At 36.6% G+C, this 18,727-nt stretch overlaps 1 non-coding gene and 1 pseudogene across 1 annotated transcript; both read left to right on the top strand.

The window, feature by feature from the left end:
- Window positions 1–3,596: 3,596 nt before the first annotated feature.
- On the top strand, window positions 3,597–3,684 carry TRNAS-GCU (transfer RNA serine (anticodon GCU)). Its single transcript has one exon. It is a non-coding gene; the product is annotated as a tRNA-Ser (tRNA).
- A 733-nt stretch (window positions 3,685–4,417) lies between these two features.
- LOC143609727 (late embryogenesis abundant protein 46 pseudogene) lies at window positions 4,418–4,932 on the top strand (annotated as a pseudogene).
- Window positions 4,933–18,727: the final 13,795 nt, after the last annotated feature.

Here is an 18,727-nt window from a genome sequence, read left to right as displayed (position 1 = left end):
ATAGTAATATGATACTCAAATTAAAGATAAAAAAAATTGCTCGTTTTATGGTGTAATTTAAAAAAAAAATATTAACGTGTGAAAAAGTTATGGCCGTTTAAAAGTTGTGGGGGTGGTTTGTTTAAAATAAATGGTAAAAGTGTAAGTATTATGTAAATTAACAAAAACTAATTGAAGTTGAAGGACTAAAAGTGTAATTTATTTTTAACAAAGTTGAAGCTAACCGTTCATTGATATGGGTAAAGACAAAAATGCCCTTATTATCATATAATTTAATACATTACTAGTATGAAACCCGCACGATGCTGCGGCGACGACTATTTGTGACACGATATTTGTTTATGTTTGTTATCAATCCTCTCGTGATATATTGTATAATACTTACGCTAGTTTTCTTATTCGTGTAATATTTTACAAAAGTTTATTACGCTAACTGTTTTTATTCTTATTAAAAAAATTTAGTTAGTATCATCAACGTGTCATTACCACTTTGGTGGAAATGTAAGGTGATTAAGGTGTGAAATAGGAGGTCATAAGTTAAAACCTTGTTGTGTGCAAAAGTTAAGTCATTACAAAGAAAGCAACATCAATATCATGTATCTATGTCATAAGCCATGCATATGTTAAATAAGTGATATTTTAACATTAAAATTATCGTCTATTTCCAAAAATACTTATTTTAGTGCAATGCTGTGGTTTTTTTTTATTTAAGACATATAATTTGTTTTGCTTGTGTTACCTAGTTCGTTTTAAATTGTAACTCACACATGTAACTAAGATTGATTTTTTTTACTTTTACATAATTTTTTTAATTGTATAAGTCATTATATTTTATATATTATATGAATTTTATTACATAACGTATTTTTAACACCAAGTTGAAAATTGTTAACATTACTAAGTTATTTATTTATTTGTATTTGAAATGCATTTTAATAAAATATGAATAAAGTTGCATGTATAAGAAAAAAAAGCTAAAATGTTATAAATAAAAAAGTTGCATCTTACACTTTTTAAAGACTTGTACATTGATGCAACAATGACTTGTACATTATAATTCGTATCTCGATATTCAACAAACTTTATATCAAAATATTGACAAAAATAAGCACATATTAATGATACGCTTGGTTTTTTTTTAATACATAATATATTATAAGATATAGAAGAAAAAAAAAATAAATAAACATATCAAATACATGGGTAAACTTAAGGGGGGTAGAAATGTAATTATTATTTAAATATATAAAAACTTAGTATAGTTGAAGGGTAAAAAATGTAATTGTAATTAAAAGAATTAATGTCACAGTAGGCAGCTTAGCTGTGATTATGAAGTCAGGTGAGAAGCGTTATGCAATAGAGAAGTCAGCTAGTGCACTTAGACAGGTAGTTGATTTCATTAGGGAATTGAATTGCAGGAAGGTCAGCAGGTCAGGTAGTCCTTAGGCCGTTGAGCGAAACTCTTGGCGTACGTGAGTGATATTGAGTTTAAAGACCACAATGCTCTCTTAACCACCTTAAGACATTCAACAAAGGTTGTAAAATTAGCAATAAATCTTGTACCTCTTAAAAATTAAGAGGTTCTTGGGATTCTCTTTATATATAGTATATAGATATGTTGTATCATTTGCATGATTGATGGTACCTCTTAAAAATTTAAGAGGTCCTTGGGATTCTCTTCATATCTATAGATAAACAAATTTTGTTCTTCTTCTTTAAATGAATGAGTAGTTTTGTTCATTATGTGGAGGTGGAATTGAGACCGTTGACCACCTTTTCACTTCTTGTGGTTATACGGCAGTGGTTTGGGATGGCTTAGTTTCTTGGTGCAAAATACACAGGTTCAGCGGGTCTAAGTTTGAAGATGTGGTGAACTTTCATAATTCTCTTTAGGTGCCTACGGCTAAGAAAGAAGTAATTCACGGGATTGTTATTATTGCTTGTTGGAGGATTTGGAAAGCAAGGAATGAAAAAGTGTTCTCCAACAAAGTAGTTAGGATTGAAGAGATAATAGGAGACATTAAATCTCTTAGTTTTCTTTGGTATTGTAATAGGTTGAGATTTAAACCGATCCTTTGGGAGGACTGGTGCTCGTTTAAGTTGATGTAATCCTGCTTGTTTCTTGCCCCGTCGGGCTGTTTATATAAAGTTTAACTTTCAAAAAAATTTTAAGCATGTGAAAGTTTGTTCATGTACGTCCTACGTATATTCATTTATGTTTGTTTTTATTCATCTAAGTTGATTTGAGCATTAATGAACGAGTGCGGACACACTTATCTTAATGAACGAAGACATACACACTTATTTCTTAACAAAGAAACACATTTATATTCTTCGCGAATGAACACAAACAATAAAATCCATTTGTTTAAGTGTCCGCGTTCGTTCATTTGTATGGTCAAAGTTAAATGATCAAATGTTAAAGATAAATGATAAAATATGGACGAGTCTCATATGTGTTTGGTTATGTTTCTTTGGCTCTTTTCAAGCTAATTTAAATCAGAGTTCACTTTATTAGAAAAGCGAAAGGCAAATAGAGAGCTAAGTTCTAGTGTGTTTTTTTCAGCTGGTCAGTTGAATGGATCTAACCAACAAACTTTTTCAGTCCGTGTATGACCTATCTTATGACTCGTTATATTTGAGGTTTTCCCATACAAGCCCATTAAACATTACATATGTGAAAATGCGATATAGTCAATAGGAGAAGAGCACCTTTTGAAGGCAATTGAGCTCATTTATCACTTCAACTTATCAAGAATTGTTTTTTCTGCTAATTACAATTTACAAACTGGTCTTTGTTTTTCAAATAACGCGCAATTGACATCATCAAGCCAGAAACCAAAAACACAATGTCAAGTTTTTCTTATGATATTCAAATGTTCAAAAAATAGAAGCCGGATCCTTCTTGGATGAAGAGTGTTAAATTGACATGGCAAGGACACTTAAAAAATGAACATGTAGCAAGTCTAGCAATAATACACAAGAATCAAAAGTAAAATAAAACTAGCCCATGTCTATGCAAATTAAACAATTTATAAAATAGCCTCTAAGCACAACTCAAATCCGAGTCACAAACCATAACGTTAAACTAAAACTCCAAAAAACCTAGAATTTAGTCTCTTATGTTAGTATTAGGCCTAATTATACAAAAGACCACCTTATAAAATAGATTTATGAAAACTAATATGATAAACAAATAGAGTGAACGTTCAACATCCACGAGGTTTGGTCATCTACACAACTTTATTTCAAAAACCTTTTTTTAACACATGAAACATTGAGGTTTCGGAATTTTTTTGTCCCCTTTTCGTCAAAATGGCTAACTACATGTGCCTTTTAACGTTTAAGTTAGGAGCAACAATCGATACTCAAATCAGTCATACTCTGGATTTTGGGGCTGTCTACACTTTATGTTGGGCCTCTCAAGCCCATCTTTGCATTTGGGTCTAGATAAGCACCAACTTTATCATTTTTTTTGAACGATCGACAAACATAAAATTATCTAAGTATTAATAACGATAAAGAATGTGAAAGAAATACTTAATTTAATCCTTACTTGATGTGTAATGTAACATAGTAATTATCTTTTTTAATTGGGAGAGATGGCTGAGTGGACAAAAGCGGCGGATTGCTAATCCGTTGTATGAGTTATTCGTACTGAGGGTTCGAATCCCTCTCTTTCCGTTGATGACTTTCTATTTTTTTTCCTAGTTAAGTGTGTGGAATAGCTAAAAGAAAATAAAAATATGAAGAAAATTGTAAAATAAAGCAAGAAAAACAATTTATTCTTCACGTCCAGGATTACGTCCTGGATCATTGGATAGGAATCCAAAGATGAAGAGAGAAACAAAGAATATTACTACTGTGTAAACGCAAAGTTTGAGAGTAAGCATTACACAACCTCCAAGATCATTTTTTGAAAAAGAAAAACGAGAGAAAAGAAAAGGGTGATCCAATGGCAAAAGGCCATCGTCAGCTAGCCCAACCCAGCCGTATGGAGCCCTTATGCGTCTCCAAGTTATCTCCACTTCCGAAGGAAACCCACCGGCTCGAAGGCTTACTAGTGCTAAAACCCGAGCGCTCTCAAGATCAAGCCGATGATCATAAATATCCCGGTCTTCCTTCATCAAACCATCCATACCATCATTAAAACAAATTATAAGTAGAAATCGATCCTGATTCCTGACCGTCCATTCAAATTCCATACTAATTAATTCTACCGTGGACACATTTCAAGAAAATTTGCATCCCTAATTAGTAACCACCCAACGTATGCCAAAACTCCACGTATCAACCCGTTAACACACGTGTCAGCTCACACTATCACATGTCAAACCTGTATTCGTGACTTTCTCCCCACCCTCCAATCCTTCTCATATATCCTCAAACCATGCATCAGCAAAACAAAAACAAAGCAAACAAACAACCAAAAACCAAACACAATGCAGGCAGTAAAAGAAACCGCGGCGAATATTGCCGCGTCCGCGCTGTCGGGTATGGAAAAAACAAAGGCAGTATTAGACGAAAAGGTGGAAAAGATTAGCACAAGCGACCCAGTTGAAAAAGACATGGCCACCTTAAGAAAAGAAGACCGGATCCGGATGGCGGAGCTCCGGAAACAAGAGGCTTACAACCAGAACGCTGCAGCCGCCGCCAGTCACGCCGGTGGTCCTGGTAGTCCCACCTTCACCGCAGCTGGTCACATCAGCCCTCAAAAGAACCCGTTTCATAAACCCGGTGGTGAGGCTAAGGACTCGAGTAAACCGGGTTCGGTGCAGCAGGGTCACGGTGCAACCGGAACGTCCACGGTGCAACTCGCGAAGGCCGCGTCGGGTTAATTAGCCGGTGTTGCTAGAATTGTTTGGAGGATGGGTTAATAAGTGAAAACGATTTCATGTATGAATGTTTCTTGTAACGATGTGTTTACGATATGAATTTATTCAATTTAAGCAAGTTTTGGAGCTTGATGATTTTTAAGGGTAACATTTTGCGCATGTTTGGGCTGGCGTGTCACTCGTAAAGTGCGCGTCTAAATAACAATTTATATTAATGGTAACTAGGGAAACAACCAGTCGAGTTGCGGCGGCACAACAATGCGAATTCGGTGGTATCAGTTAAGTTCGTTACAATATCGACATTAAATAGAAAAGTGTCAACGTCCAAAATAGTATGACACACGTACAATTTATGATCAATATGACATGAACTTGATCATGATACAAATAATGTATTTAAAATGACGCTTACTTGACCGTTAAAATCAGGGCATTGCAGTAGCCGGCAGTGAGTCGGAGTGAATTCGGTCGATAACGGATATGTTAGTTATTGTTCTAAAAATAAACCCAAATAATACATTCAAGTTAAAATATTTAAAATAATATACTAATAATAAAAATATATAAAAAGAGAAATGAAAACAAATACAAAAAGGAAGATCCATGCTCCACCAAAACTCACCATAGAAATATGAAATAAGTAAGTAGTAAAAAAATTGATGCTTAATACGGGCCTCGAACCTAGGTTGAGTAATCAACAACCAAGTGATAAACAAAAAAAAAACAACCACCAAGTTACAAAATCTGAATTGTTTAAAAATCAAAGCGATTTAACTAAATATAATAAATGAACTAATAAAATATTAAAAAAAAGACCTTTTATGACATCAACATTTCAATCTTTATATGGGTTTGGATATGGTGGAAACCATGTGTTGGGTAGGAAATGTAACAAACAATCCAAGCTATTCATTATTAGATCCAAGGGATCATATTATGTGTAGTAAAACAATGTGTTTTTTATGTTTGAAGCAGTTGTAAAAGGGTAAAAAGGTAAAGTTAGGGTTTTGATAAATAAGGAGATTGCTTAGTATTTGCCTGGTCTTTCGTCTCTAACAAAAAATCACGCGGTTCCCTCCTAAATTACACTATGAGTTCGACCAACAGGATTGGAGAAGAGGCAATTAAAATCGTCGACAGGTTTTCAACTAGTAAATATATGTTTTTAGTGTTGATTAGATGCAATTAAGGTAAAAACCCTATTTTTTTTGTTCATTTTCCCTTGTCGACTGTTTATTATTATGGTTAATGACAAAATCCGAATTTGTACAGGTGCAATGCACCTTGGGCTTGTGAATTTTCTACAAAAATCGAAGTTTAATTGAAAGACTGTTTTGATGTACATGTAGTTGGTTTGTTTATTTTTTATGGGTTTAATTTGATGGGTGTTGGGATGACCACGGTTGGTGTGTGTTATTTTGGGTCCGTGTTAAACATTATGTTTGTTTCATATGTGTTATAAGACTCTTTGTTGGATTATCATGTGTTATTAGCAAATATATGGATGCTAAAGTATGTGTTGTTAGGGCAATGGTGTTGTGTTAGTTCGGTTTTGTGAAGATGGTGCTGGTAATTTAAAGGGGATTTTGTGTGTGTGTTTGTGTGGGTGTTGGGTGGGGGTGGGGGTGGGGGTTGGGTGTTAAGGTTTATTAGGTTGTGTGTTGTTAAGGTTATGCCTTATGTGTTGGTGATGGATTGTTGATAGAGCATGTTGGTGATGATATGATTTGGGTTTTATGTTGGTGTTGATATGATTTGAGCTATTTAGGTTTTATGTTGGTTTCTTATAAAGGGTTGTGTTGTTGCTAAAGTATGTGGTTATAGGTGGATAGATAGTGTTGGTGGTGCTGGTTGTTATATTTGTTAGTAAAATATAAAGCTAATTTGATGTGTGTAAGTTAAAAGTGGTGATGTGAGTATAATGATGTGCTGGTAAAGTGTGTGATGACTATAAAAATATTCCAGCAATTAGGAAGAAAAGTGATAGGATTGTGTTAATGATGTCAACGTTGGATCAAAAACCAAGAATCAAAATCCACGAACAGGTGCATGTTTATTTTGCATTCAATAGTATTGTTTATGTATAATAATATCCACACGTTATTATGTTTTTTTTTATGTTTTTAATTAGTAGGAGCAGTACAATGTGTGATTGATGTTGGATCTTCAATGTCAACAAAGCGAGCAACATGATGTGTGATTGATGTTGGATCTTCAGTGTGAAAGATTTAATGTGTTGGTGTTGAAGAATTGTGATATTATAATTTTAGGAATAGTTTATTCATTCTGTTAATGATAAACATATTGGTGCTTGGCTTTTACAGAAGGGCTCATTAGTAAATTACATGTTTCGTAGTGTGATGTTACGCAAATGAGTCACTAAAAATATGTAGTGTGCTGCTATGTTTTTCGTCTCCATACATACATGATGTTCTCAATATAATACTAACACAACAATATTCATTAGCAGTTTGATCTTCGTGCTCATCTGAAAACAAGAAAAAAAAAAAAACTAAACAACTATAGGACTTTTCCAAAATATAAAAGATGAATAACCTAGAAAAGATAATTCAATTACATAATAAAATAATAGAATGAATGTTATTCGACATTGATAATTAGCAAATAAGCCACATGAAAATTTTAAAGGATGACATGATGAACTGACTTTTGGAAACTAGCAGTGGAATCAAGGAAATCATGAATTGATTTTGAAATGGTATAAATGGAATACATAATTAAAATTCAACAGGGTAACCTGGTTGCATGAAATTAGGTGTTTAAAATAAACATTAAGCAAAATACTAAAATGCCCCTCTTTATAAATTGGATAAAATGTAAGGCGTGTACTTTGTAATGGTTCCTATTATTCTCACAAAAACCATTTTCTATTTGATCCTACCCCAAGTTCATGTGAGAAATGATTTTAATGTGAGAAGTGTGAGAAATTATTATGGACTGCTAATTTAATTATAGGTTTTAAATGTTTAAAAATAAATAGAAAAGATGTAAATGCAACAATAAATACACTCTATTTTCAATCAATACAATTATTATAATCATAATAAGTCTCTTTGTAATTAATATACCCCTCTTCATAACTATAATAATTATAAAGATAAAAACACTAATTTAGTTAATAATTTATTTACCCCTCTTCATTTTATTCAACAAAAATACAATTTATTCATATAATAATATTTCTTTATATTAAAAAAACAATTTCTTTTCACTCAATTTATTAACATATATCAAAACGTAATTTTTAATAATAAACATTAAAACATAATATTTTTTTCAATTGATATACCTAGAAAAATTATTGTTATAAATAATAATACAAAAATATCATACAAATATGTCCATTAATATAAACAAAAAATATACAACCTACACAAAATTATATAACCTACACTTGTTTTGAGCAATAAAAACATATAACATACAAAAAAGCATTCAACTTACATATGTAATTCGACATCAACAATTATATAAACTACACAAAGATACACATATTCCACACGTGTGTAGGTTATATGTTTTTCGTGTGTAGGTTATATGTTTTCTTATTGTTAGAACAAGTGTATGTTATATGTTTTTGTGCAGGTTGTATATTTTTTTATTGATATTTAATGCAAACATGTGTACGATAGTTTTTGTATTATTCATTGTTTTGGTCAAAAATCGTTTAAGGATCAAGTAACCAAATTTGTAAGGTGAGGTTTAGTGCTATGATGATAATATCGATTATGTAAAGATTGCAAACACAAACACGAGGATTTGTTACGAGGAAAAGCCCTTAATCTTGGTCGTATCGCCGGCACAAAAACCCCGGGTGACGACAATTGTCTATCACCACTTTATTAATGTAAAAATCGGGTTACAAAGGTGGAGTATATGATCAAAGGTTACAATGAAAACTAAGTGTATGTGATCTGCCTTGAGTGTTCTTGATAGAGTGTTCGTGAATGTAAGCAGTAAATGAATGAATGTGTGCGTATGCAGCTAAGTGTGGGGTGACCTAACTTTGATCATAACTCTGTATTTAACAATAATAACAACTAACTACTTGCTCCTACTAATCCTCCATCTTCCCACTCACTTCATTCGTGCCATTTGACCACGTGTTGAACAGGTCCAGTAGCGAAATAGGTGGTGGAATAGGTCTTGGAGCCGTTACACTTGTTGAATATTAACCTACACACAAGAATCAATCGTTAAGAATACCAAATACCAAGGATCCTTGATCATGACACGACTCCGGAGCTCTTCAGAAGGATAACTGATCCAGACTCGTCATCTAGAATAACATATCCTTAGTACTTAATTATTTGTGGCTCAACGTTCATCACAATGTAACTACGTGTTGATGGATATTGATATATTGAGTCGGAATAAATTGGTTTTGGATGGAAAGAAATTTTAATATATGAAGTAAGATTAAAATTTCGTGTGTAGGTTATATGTTTTCGTGTGCGTGTGTATTTTATTGATGCTAAATTTCACGTGTAGATTATATGTTTTTCGTGTGCAGGTTATGTGTTTTCATCACAATGTAACTACGTGTTGATAGATATGGATATATTGAGTTGGAAGAAATGGATTTTGGATAGAAAGAAATTTTAATGTATGAATAAATTGTATTAGTGTAAGATAAAAATTTCGTGTGTAGGTTATATGTTTTCGTATGCATGTTTATTTTATTGATGCTAAATTCTGTGTGTAGGTTATATGTTTTTCTTATTCTTAAAGCAATAGTAGGTTATATGTTTTTGTGTAAGTTGTATATTTTTTTGTTAATATTTAATGCAAACACATGTAAGATAGTGTTTTGTATTCATTGTTGATCAATGCCTACCGATAGTTGCTTTTCAAACTCGTCAAACCATATGGCCGGAGATATGAAAAGTCAAGGGTTACTGCAAAAAACCCTTCATCGGAAATTTTCAAATTCACATACCCCGATTGACCAAATAGCATCCTCTTTACCTTCTAATACCGTCTTCAGACCTTACGATTCCTCAACCCCAAGCGACATATCCTCAAAGGTATGGGTCTGTTTTCCGGCCTGTCCTTTCCTACTTGGTTACTCGTACCCATTCCCGGAGTTTACCCAGAGATTTTTCATCCTTACCGGCATTAGCTATATCCAAGCTATGCTGATGATATGACGAGCTTTACTGACTCTTGAAGAAATCATAGCCGACCATGACCTTGAGTTCGGAATCTCTGAAGTGTCATACGTATATTCTCTGTACACCCACAGTTCCAATCGTTTCCTGCTCAAATCCAAGCCTCACCAGCCTATTCCGCTTGACAAAGTTACACAAAATGATTCTCATTGGAAGAATCAGTTTTTCTTTGTCAAGCGAGATTCTATTCCAAACGGAAATACCTTTCCTACCAAGTGGATTAGGTGGGGTAGGATTTTTGTATTTACTGTTGTTTACTGATTATGGTTGAAATACTGATTTGTTTCTTTCTTTTGTGCAGTTGACAACTTCGCACATCTGGCCAAGCTTCCTGGAACCAAAGAGAGAGAGAGAGAGAGAGAGAGAGAGAGTAGCTGCCTTCCTTGCACCGAGTCCAACACTCCGGACTTTCAAGATCAGGATCCCTGATTCTGAGTCAGAAGCTGAACAGTCAGACATCTCACCTCCAAGTAATATGTAAAGTAAGTATAATTATAAAGAAAAGTATATTGATTTTGTATAGTAAACAATGAAAAACTTATATGTTTTGTTATATTTTGAAGACATGCCTAAGTCTGCCAACAAGCCTGCTGCCCAATTTTCTCTGGATGACATAGACCATTTGATTTCCCCAAATATGGTTAAGAAAGAATCGTCCAAGTCCACCCCTGCTCTTGGTCTTCACACTATGACCACCAGGGCTAAGGCTCCTCTGGGAAGAAGAAGCTACTGGAACCACAAGCTGAAGTCCATGATATTGAGAAACATCTTCAAGAAGGGGTCACTCAGGCGGTTGTTCAGGTAAGGATCCTTTATTCTTTATGCCATTATTGTTATATACTTGTTATTGATCCCAAGCTTGTGACTTATAGGATATCCAAGGTTTCCACTCTTACTATGGTTTAGTCATCAAGGACCTCGAAGATACCTTGACAGGAAAGTGGACTCTTGCTGCTGCCAAGGACAAGCAGGTTGCTAAGCTCACAAAGGAGAAGAAACAGGCTGAATCCCAAGTCCATGTTATGGCAATGAAGATGAAGGACGGGATCAAGGCGACAACTGTTGAAGCCAAGATGTCTGCGGCAAAGCTTATCTTGCAGGCAAGGATCCAGGTCGTGTATGAGGTGAATGATCCTTCCTTTGACAGGGCTAACTGGGAGGTGGACGAATGGAAGAAGTCTCTGGCTATGTTGGGAACAGCAGAGGAAGAGGAGGATGCCGGTTAATGAAGCAAGGCTACAGAGGAGGGTGAAGTTGGAACAAGTGGTATGAAGGATGCAGGTGACAAGGATGAAGGAAAGGAAACAACAGCGGATGGGGATGCCGTGGAGACGGGCAATGAAGGATAATAAAGACAAGGCCAGAGCCTGTTTTGTTTTTATTTTGTTGATGTTTTCAGGATATTTGGTTGTGTACTTTAACACAATAGTAATCTAGGATGAATGATCTATGATCCTTAAGACAATTATCAGGGGTAACAAAGGTGGAGGGATCCTCTGTTTGTGGGGATGAAGCTTTGCTTTTATTTTCCTGCACTTGGTCAAACTGTTAGTAACAACTTACTTTAACCTGGGTGAATGATCCATGTTTATATGGTGAAGTCCGGGTTAAAACTTTTGGTAATCTAAGTAAGTTTTAATAAAAAGTTTTAGGATAGAATATCCTTGTAAAAACGTATTTAGGATCTTGGACCCTTTCAGAAAAAGAAATTATAAAGCGTTAGACCAAGTAAATGGAAATCAATAAGTAGAAGTCATACCATAAGATCTAATTAGATCTAAGTTACCATAAGCAGTGAACTTTCTATAATCCTTGCAAAAATAAATTAAGGATCTTGAATCTGTAGACGTTGATCCTTCTATGATCCTTGGAATCGAATTTAGGATACCTGATGCAAACAACTTATGATATTAACTGGGATTAAACCCAACAAACTGGGGACAAGCCCATAAGATAAACTAGGGACAAGCCCGTGCAACTGGGGACAAGCCTGTGTAACTGGGGAAAAGCCCAAACTGGGGACAAGCCCAAAAATACGAATGTTAACTGGGGACTCGCCCAAACCAGGATTTAGCCCAAACGTGAGATAACATGAAAATGTTATAACCGGTGGTATGGTACGTCTACCATAAATCGTAGGATCCTCCATATAGCCGAAAGCAACGAAAATTGTCAGCCACTAAGCGTGTACTAGTCCCGCTGCCCTGAACTATCGTTGGATAACGTGCACTCCAGGCGAGAGTGTAGAAACTCTAATTTATAAGAAAGGTGAAAACCTTTAAACCTTGGAAGATATGACCATCGTGGGTCATACTAATCGTGGGCTAGGCCAAAGGAAACAATAGTATACCTTAAGCGTGAGGGAGAGGTGGCCAACCTCTTAGTCATTGAATCCTTTGTAGAAATCTGCATTGATACTTAAGACTTGGAAAAAGAAAACGTTAAGAACATATTATCATTAGGTTAATAATAAAATATAAAATGAACAAGTGATTAGATAGATATTACCAATTTTAGGACCCTTGATACTTTAAGGATACTCAATCCTTATCAGAAAAAGTACTTCTTGAGATGGATAGCGTTCCATGCTCTTGGAAATCTGTTGCCTTCCATGGTGAGCAAATGATATGCCCCATTTCCTGCCTCCAACTCGATCAGATAAGGACCTTCCCATTTGGGTGCTAGCTTTCCATCTGCCGGATTGGTTGTATTCTGGAAGGCTTTTCTCAAGACCAGATCTCCTTCTTGGAATCTTCTTGTTAGGGCCCAAATTTTATAGTCGGATCTGTGGTTAGCTCAGGATCCTGGATCAGCTCAGTATCCTGAATATGCTCGGGATCCCGAATATGTTCAATATTATCAGATAAGTTTAGTATCCTGAGTATTAATGCTAATAAATAGATATATCTCTCTTGGTGTTGATTTATAATTTCAGATATTAATCGTTGATTTAGTCTATGCGAAATACACGATTGGTGGTTGCATAAAATGTTTGGAATGAGCTATAACCTCTAGGATTAAGGGCCAAGTAATGGTTAACGGTCAAATATTGACTGTATGCTAAAATATTGCACTTATAGTTAATATTAGCACGTGGGAGAACTCTATTATTATTACCAGGAATCATTTCTACGTATAAGGATCCCGGATTTACTGACAGGATTTCAGTATTCGGTATCCCTGATAATTACTAACTATTGTATTATCCTCGAATATTTGAGATTATTTCGCAGGTGGAACCACGTTTGACGAGTGACTCCCTAAAGAATCGGTCAAAGACGTGGGACGAACGTTGATGAACGTGGATAGACTCAAAGAAAAGTGCTCCAACGGCTATATTGGAAGACTCTTTCAGTTCCGGGATACTCGAAGAGTTAGTTAGGGATTTTCAGTATAAATAGGCTGCTGTGATCAATTAGAAAAACACATGTAACACACACTTCACATCCATAGCTACCAGAACTCATTGTAACACTTAGTATTTGAGCAATTATCAGCTCCACCACTTGTAATCACCCTTTTTGTTATTAATAATAGGGCTTTTCCCTCAAAATGAAATCATTGTGTTCACTTTATTCTTGATCAAGCACTCTACCTCACATACGAATTTGATCACAAAATTACTTTGTTAATTTTTGACCGAAACAATTTGGCACCCACCGTGGGGCAAACGGTGCTTTGATCATTATTAACCCTCAAACTAAACCCTACTTTCAACATCCACAACATGTCTTCCCAATCGAAGAATGTTTCCTCTTCTGCCACTGCTTCAGATTCCTATGTGAGGCCTTCCATGCCTCCTCCTCCTGCTGGTGGTATCCCAAAGAAACCTGACAACACTCAGAAGAAATCTACTACTCTAGTGTTTTCAGGATCAAGACCGTCTCCCCAGGATCCCATTATGGTATCCAACAATGACCTTCTGTCTATGTATAGACGGTTACAGGAACAGGTGGATCGCCAGAACAAGACCAACCAGATGCTCGTGAAGGAACTGGAAGATATCAGGAAAGCCAAGAAGCCGGTGGAAGAATTCACACCACTGATCCCGAGATCTCTGGATTTCACTCCTCCGAGATCTTCAGGATTGGTGCGTCTGGAGTCGACCATGGCGTACAACTCTGGATCCTCGCTTTTCCAGCACTCAGGGTCTGCAGGATTGCACTCATCTGGATCCCAGGGGTACTTGCGTGCATCTTCTGCTGGGCCGTTTCAACATGCAGGATCCTCAGGATTGTCGCAGCAGGGAGGATCATCAGGATCGTTTCAACAGTCCGGATCCTCAGGATTGTTCCACCAGACGGGATCCTCAGGTTCTTATCAGCAGGCGGTATCCTCAGGATTTCAGCAACAGGCAGGATTCTCAGGAGTGCCTCCATCAGGATTCTTCAATCCTCAGCAGCCATTTGCTCAGACTTAGCAGTTTGCAGGATCCTCTGAGGTGCACCAGGGAGACTTTATCCCAATGCAGACTAACACCTCGACCACTCCATTTTCTACTCCGGGAAATACTATGTTTGGGAATGCAAGCTACAGCACCCAGACTGTTCCTCAGAATATTAATCAGGGTAACACTTTCAAATACAATTCCCTTTAATGCTAATCAAGGATTTTTGCAGGATGCAGGCATAAGTTCAAGTTTAGCCCGAGAATTACAGAAGCTAAAGGACATGATCTCAAATGTTCCTGGCGTAATCGTCCAATAGCTGAAGTTCCCACTGACAGTCACAGAATATCCCGATTTGTACCATTAATTGGTGACGTCTAGATCCCAAAATGGTTTCAAACCCCAAATATGAAACTATATGATGGTTCAACGGATCCTGAGGAACACGTTGCACAATATAGAGAGCGTATGGAGATCAACCCAATCCCTATGGAAATCAAGGAAACATGTCTTTGCAAGGGTTTGGGTCTACCTTGACCGGAGCAGCCATGAAATGGCTACTGAGTATTCCTCCTAACACCATCACCTCCTTTTCTCATTTAGTTAACTTGTTTAATAACCAGTTTTCTTGCAGTAGAACGTTTGAGAAAATGACAGGTGATCTTTATAGGGTTACCCAGAATCCTGGGGAATCCTTGAGAGATTTTATTACCAGGTTTAGCAAGGTGTCATTGGAGATTCCAAATCTAAATTCTTCTTCGGCGGTGGAAGCTCTTAAGTTGGGGTTGTAGAAAGACTCCTCTTTCTATGATGATCTCGTTATGACGCCATGCTGGTCATTAGACGAAGCAAGAAGCAGAGCTCTGAGGTTTATCAGGCTAGAAGACGATAAGAAAAACTTTAAAAAGATTGATATCCCAAAGTACGATCAGACGAACAGGAAAGCCGAATCCCCGGGAAAATCATATCGATCAAAACCTTACTATAAGCCTAATAACCCCAGGATTAACGCAGGAGATGATGAAGATATTGAAGAGTATCCTAAGATATCTGATTATTGTTTTTCTGTTGATATTGGTGGATTAATGTATGCCATGCATGACTTAGGTGAAAAAGCCAGGTGGCCAAAGAAGATGGAGAAACAAGGAACCTGGAAAGACAAGTCAAAATGGTGTGCTTTCCATGAGGATTTCGGGCACTTGACTGAGGATTGCATTTCGCTCAGAAGGGAGATTAGCTATCTTCTCGGAAAGGGCCACTTGAAAGAGCTACTTGGCCGAAAGAAGGAAAAAAAGCAAAATCCTGAGAAAGTTCCTGAAAAGGCAAATCCTCCACCAACGGATGCAAAAACAATCATGTTCATATCCGGAGGATCTGACATCTGTGGAACCTCTTATTCTGCTGCAAAAAGAAATGCTGATCAAAGAAAGTTAGAAGTGGCTGACAGACCAACAAAGACATCCATTCTCACTCAAGCAAAGACCATATCCTTTGATGAAAGCGATAGAGTCAATATTCAGGATCCTCATCATGATATTTTGGTAATAACATTATATGTGGCTAACCATTATGTGCGCAGGATCCTCATAGATGGTGGAAGCTCTATCAACATTATCCAACTAGACGTGCTGAAAAAGATGAATATTCCTTAGGATGAGATTATCCCTAGTTCCTGAGTATTGGTTGGATTCAGTGGAGAAACTAAGAACACTATTGGGGATATCAAGCTCCCAGTATATGCTAAAGGGGTAAATAAAATGCAAAAATTTTGTGTTATTGACTGTTTATCTTGTTGCAATATTATATTAGGCAGGCCATGGATACACGACATGGAAGCAGTCCCCTCCACTTATCACCAATGTGTGAAACTCCCAAGTCCGTGGGGAGTTCAAAATCATCAGCGATCAACAAGATGCAAAGAATTGCTACACCTCTTCTATGAAGTGTACTGCCAAATCCCAGCAGGCGTAGCAATTACAGAAGCCAACACGAGACGTAATGGAGGCCAGGGAACAAGAAATTAAAGAAGTACTCCCTTATCCCGAGGATCCTGAAGTCAAAGTGCTGATAGGAACGAGCATTCCTGAGGATATTGTGTCAAAGTTGCTCGATTTCCTCCAGTCGAGACTGTCAAAAATTGCATGGAAACATGAAGATATGACAGGTATTTCCAAAGATATTATAACACATAAACTTGGAATTGATAATTCTTTCAGGCCAATCCATCAAAAGAGAAGAAAGTTTGCACCTGAGAGAAACATAATCATCCAAGAATAAGTTGAAAGGCTCTTAAAGGCAAATATGATTAGGGAAGTCCAATATCCCTGATGGTTAGAAAATGTGGTGGTTGTGCAGAAACAGAATGAAAAATGGAGAGTTTGTGTGGATTTCACAGACTTGAATAACGCCTGCCCTAAGGATCCATTCCCTCTACCACACATAGATTCAATGGTAGAAGCTACAGCTGGCCACGAAATGCTGACATTTATGGATGCATCCTTAGGATTTCAGCAAATCCAAATGGAGCCCTCAGATCAAGAAGACACAGCCTTCATGACTCCCACAGGTATTTATTGTTATATTGCTATACCCTTTGGACTTAGAAATGCAGGTGCAACCTATCAGAGGTTAGTTAATATGATGTTCAAAGAGCAACTGGGGGACACGATGGAAGTTTATATCGATGATATGGTGGTGAAGTCCAAGAAAGCTGAGGATCACCTCCAGGATCTCAAGACTGCATTTGATATCCTCGACAAATATAACATGAAGCTGAACCCTGCAAAGTGCCATTTTGGAGTGAAGGCTGGCAAATTCTTGGGATACATGGTCACCAAAAGGGGGATAGAGGCGAGTCCAGAGCAGATACAAGCTATCCTGAATCTGAAATCCCTAGCATCAGTCAAGGATGTTCAAAGGCTGACTGGCAGGATAGCGGCACTCAACAGATTCATATCCAAATCCTCAGAAAAGTGCAAAGAATTTTATGATATCATGAGGAAAAATAAGAAGTTCGAATGGACCAGTAAGCATGAGGAAGCTTTAATGTCCTTAAAAGCTTATCTTTCCTCTGCTCCTCTACTGGTAAAACCCGAAGAAGGTGAACCTCTATCTCTATATCTAGCTGTATCAAATAATGTTATGAGTGCAGTTTTAGCAAAGGATCTCGAAGGTCAACAGCATCCCATCTATTATGTAAGTAAAAGTCTATTGGATGCTGAAACCTGGTATTCTTATCTTGAGAAATTAATTTTAGCACTTATTATGGTATCTACTAAACTTAGACACTATTTTGAAACTCATCCTATATGTGTTAAAACTAATTACCCTATTAAGTATGTTTTGAGAAAACCAGAAATGTCAGGTAGGATGGCAAAATAGGCTGTGAAGCTGAGTGCATATGATATAGCATATGAACCTAGGACTGCCATCAAATCCCAGGCATTAGCAGACTTTATGGCTGATTTCACCAGGGAACTTAAAGAGGAGGCAGACTTGGAAGCCCAACAACTTGAAGAAACCAAAGATAAGTGGACTCTATACACTGATGGTGCTTTGAATGTTAGAGGAACATGTCTCGAGATCCTACTGAAATCGCCACAGGGGGACATTATACCTCAATCCATATCATGTGAATTTCAAGCCACAAATAATGAGGCAGAATATGAAGCTTTGATAGCAGGATTACAACTAGCAATCGACATGAAAATCAGGTTTATTCAAGTACATGTTGATTCATTATTATTAACTAATCATTTTAATGGTTCATATACTGTTAGAGGCAAAAAACTAATGAAATATTTAGAGCTAGTAAAAAAATCTAGCAAAGTGTTTTGAAATGTTTGATATTTCATAGGTACATAGAGAAGATAATGTTGAAGCAGATTCCCTAGCATATTTAGCTTCATCCTTCAGGATGCCGGAAGGTGTCAAGATTCCTATCATACATATATAGAGCCCAACAATAGGAGAGCAAGGTGTCAACGAAATATCAGACGATGATGAATATATGGGAGTCAAAAATCCTGAAGATAACGAAAATTCTTGGATTATCCCAATCAAGAGATATATTCAGGATGGAGTTATCACCAAGGATGAAAACCCAATGGCTTTTCGCACAAAGGTAATCCCATATACTATAATGAATGATATATTATACAGGAAATCTCTTGCAGGACCATATCTTAGGTGCTGGAGAAGGCAGAAGCCCAAGAAGTTCTTCAGGATATCCATGAAGGAGATTGTGAGAATCACACTGGGGCAGAGCACTATTTCTAAAATTCTGAGGACATGATACTTTTGGCCAACGATGA

Source organism: Bidens hawaiensis, unplaced genomic scaffold (genome assembly GCF_021521415.1).
Source record: "Bidens hawaiensis isolate Kalapana, Puna unplaced genomic scaffold, B.hawaiensis_p1.1 tig00012471_1, whole genome shotgun sequence".
Lineage (NCBI taxonomy): Eukaryota > Viridiplantae > Streptophyta > Magnoliopsida > Asterales > Asteraceae > Bidens > Bidens hawaiensis.
Note: the sequence above shows the minus strand (reverse complement) of the source record. Positions and strands in the feature narration are given on the sequence as shown.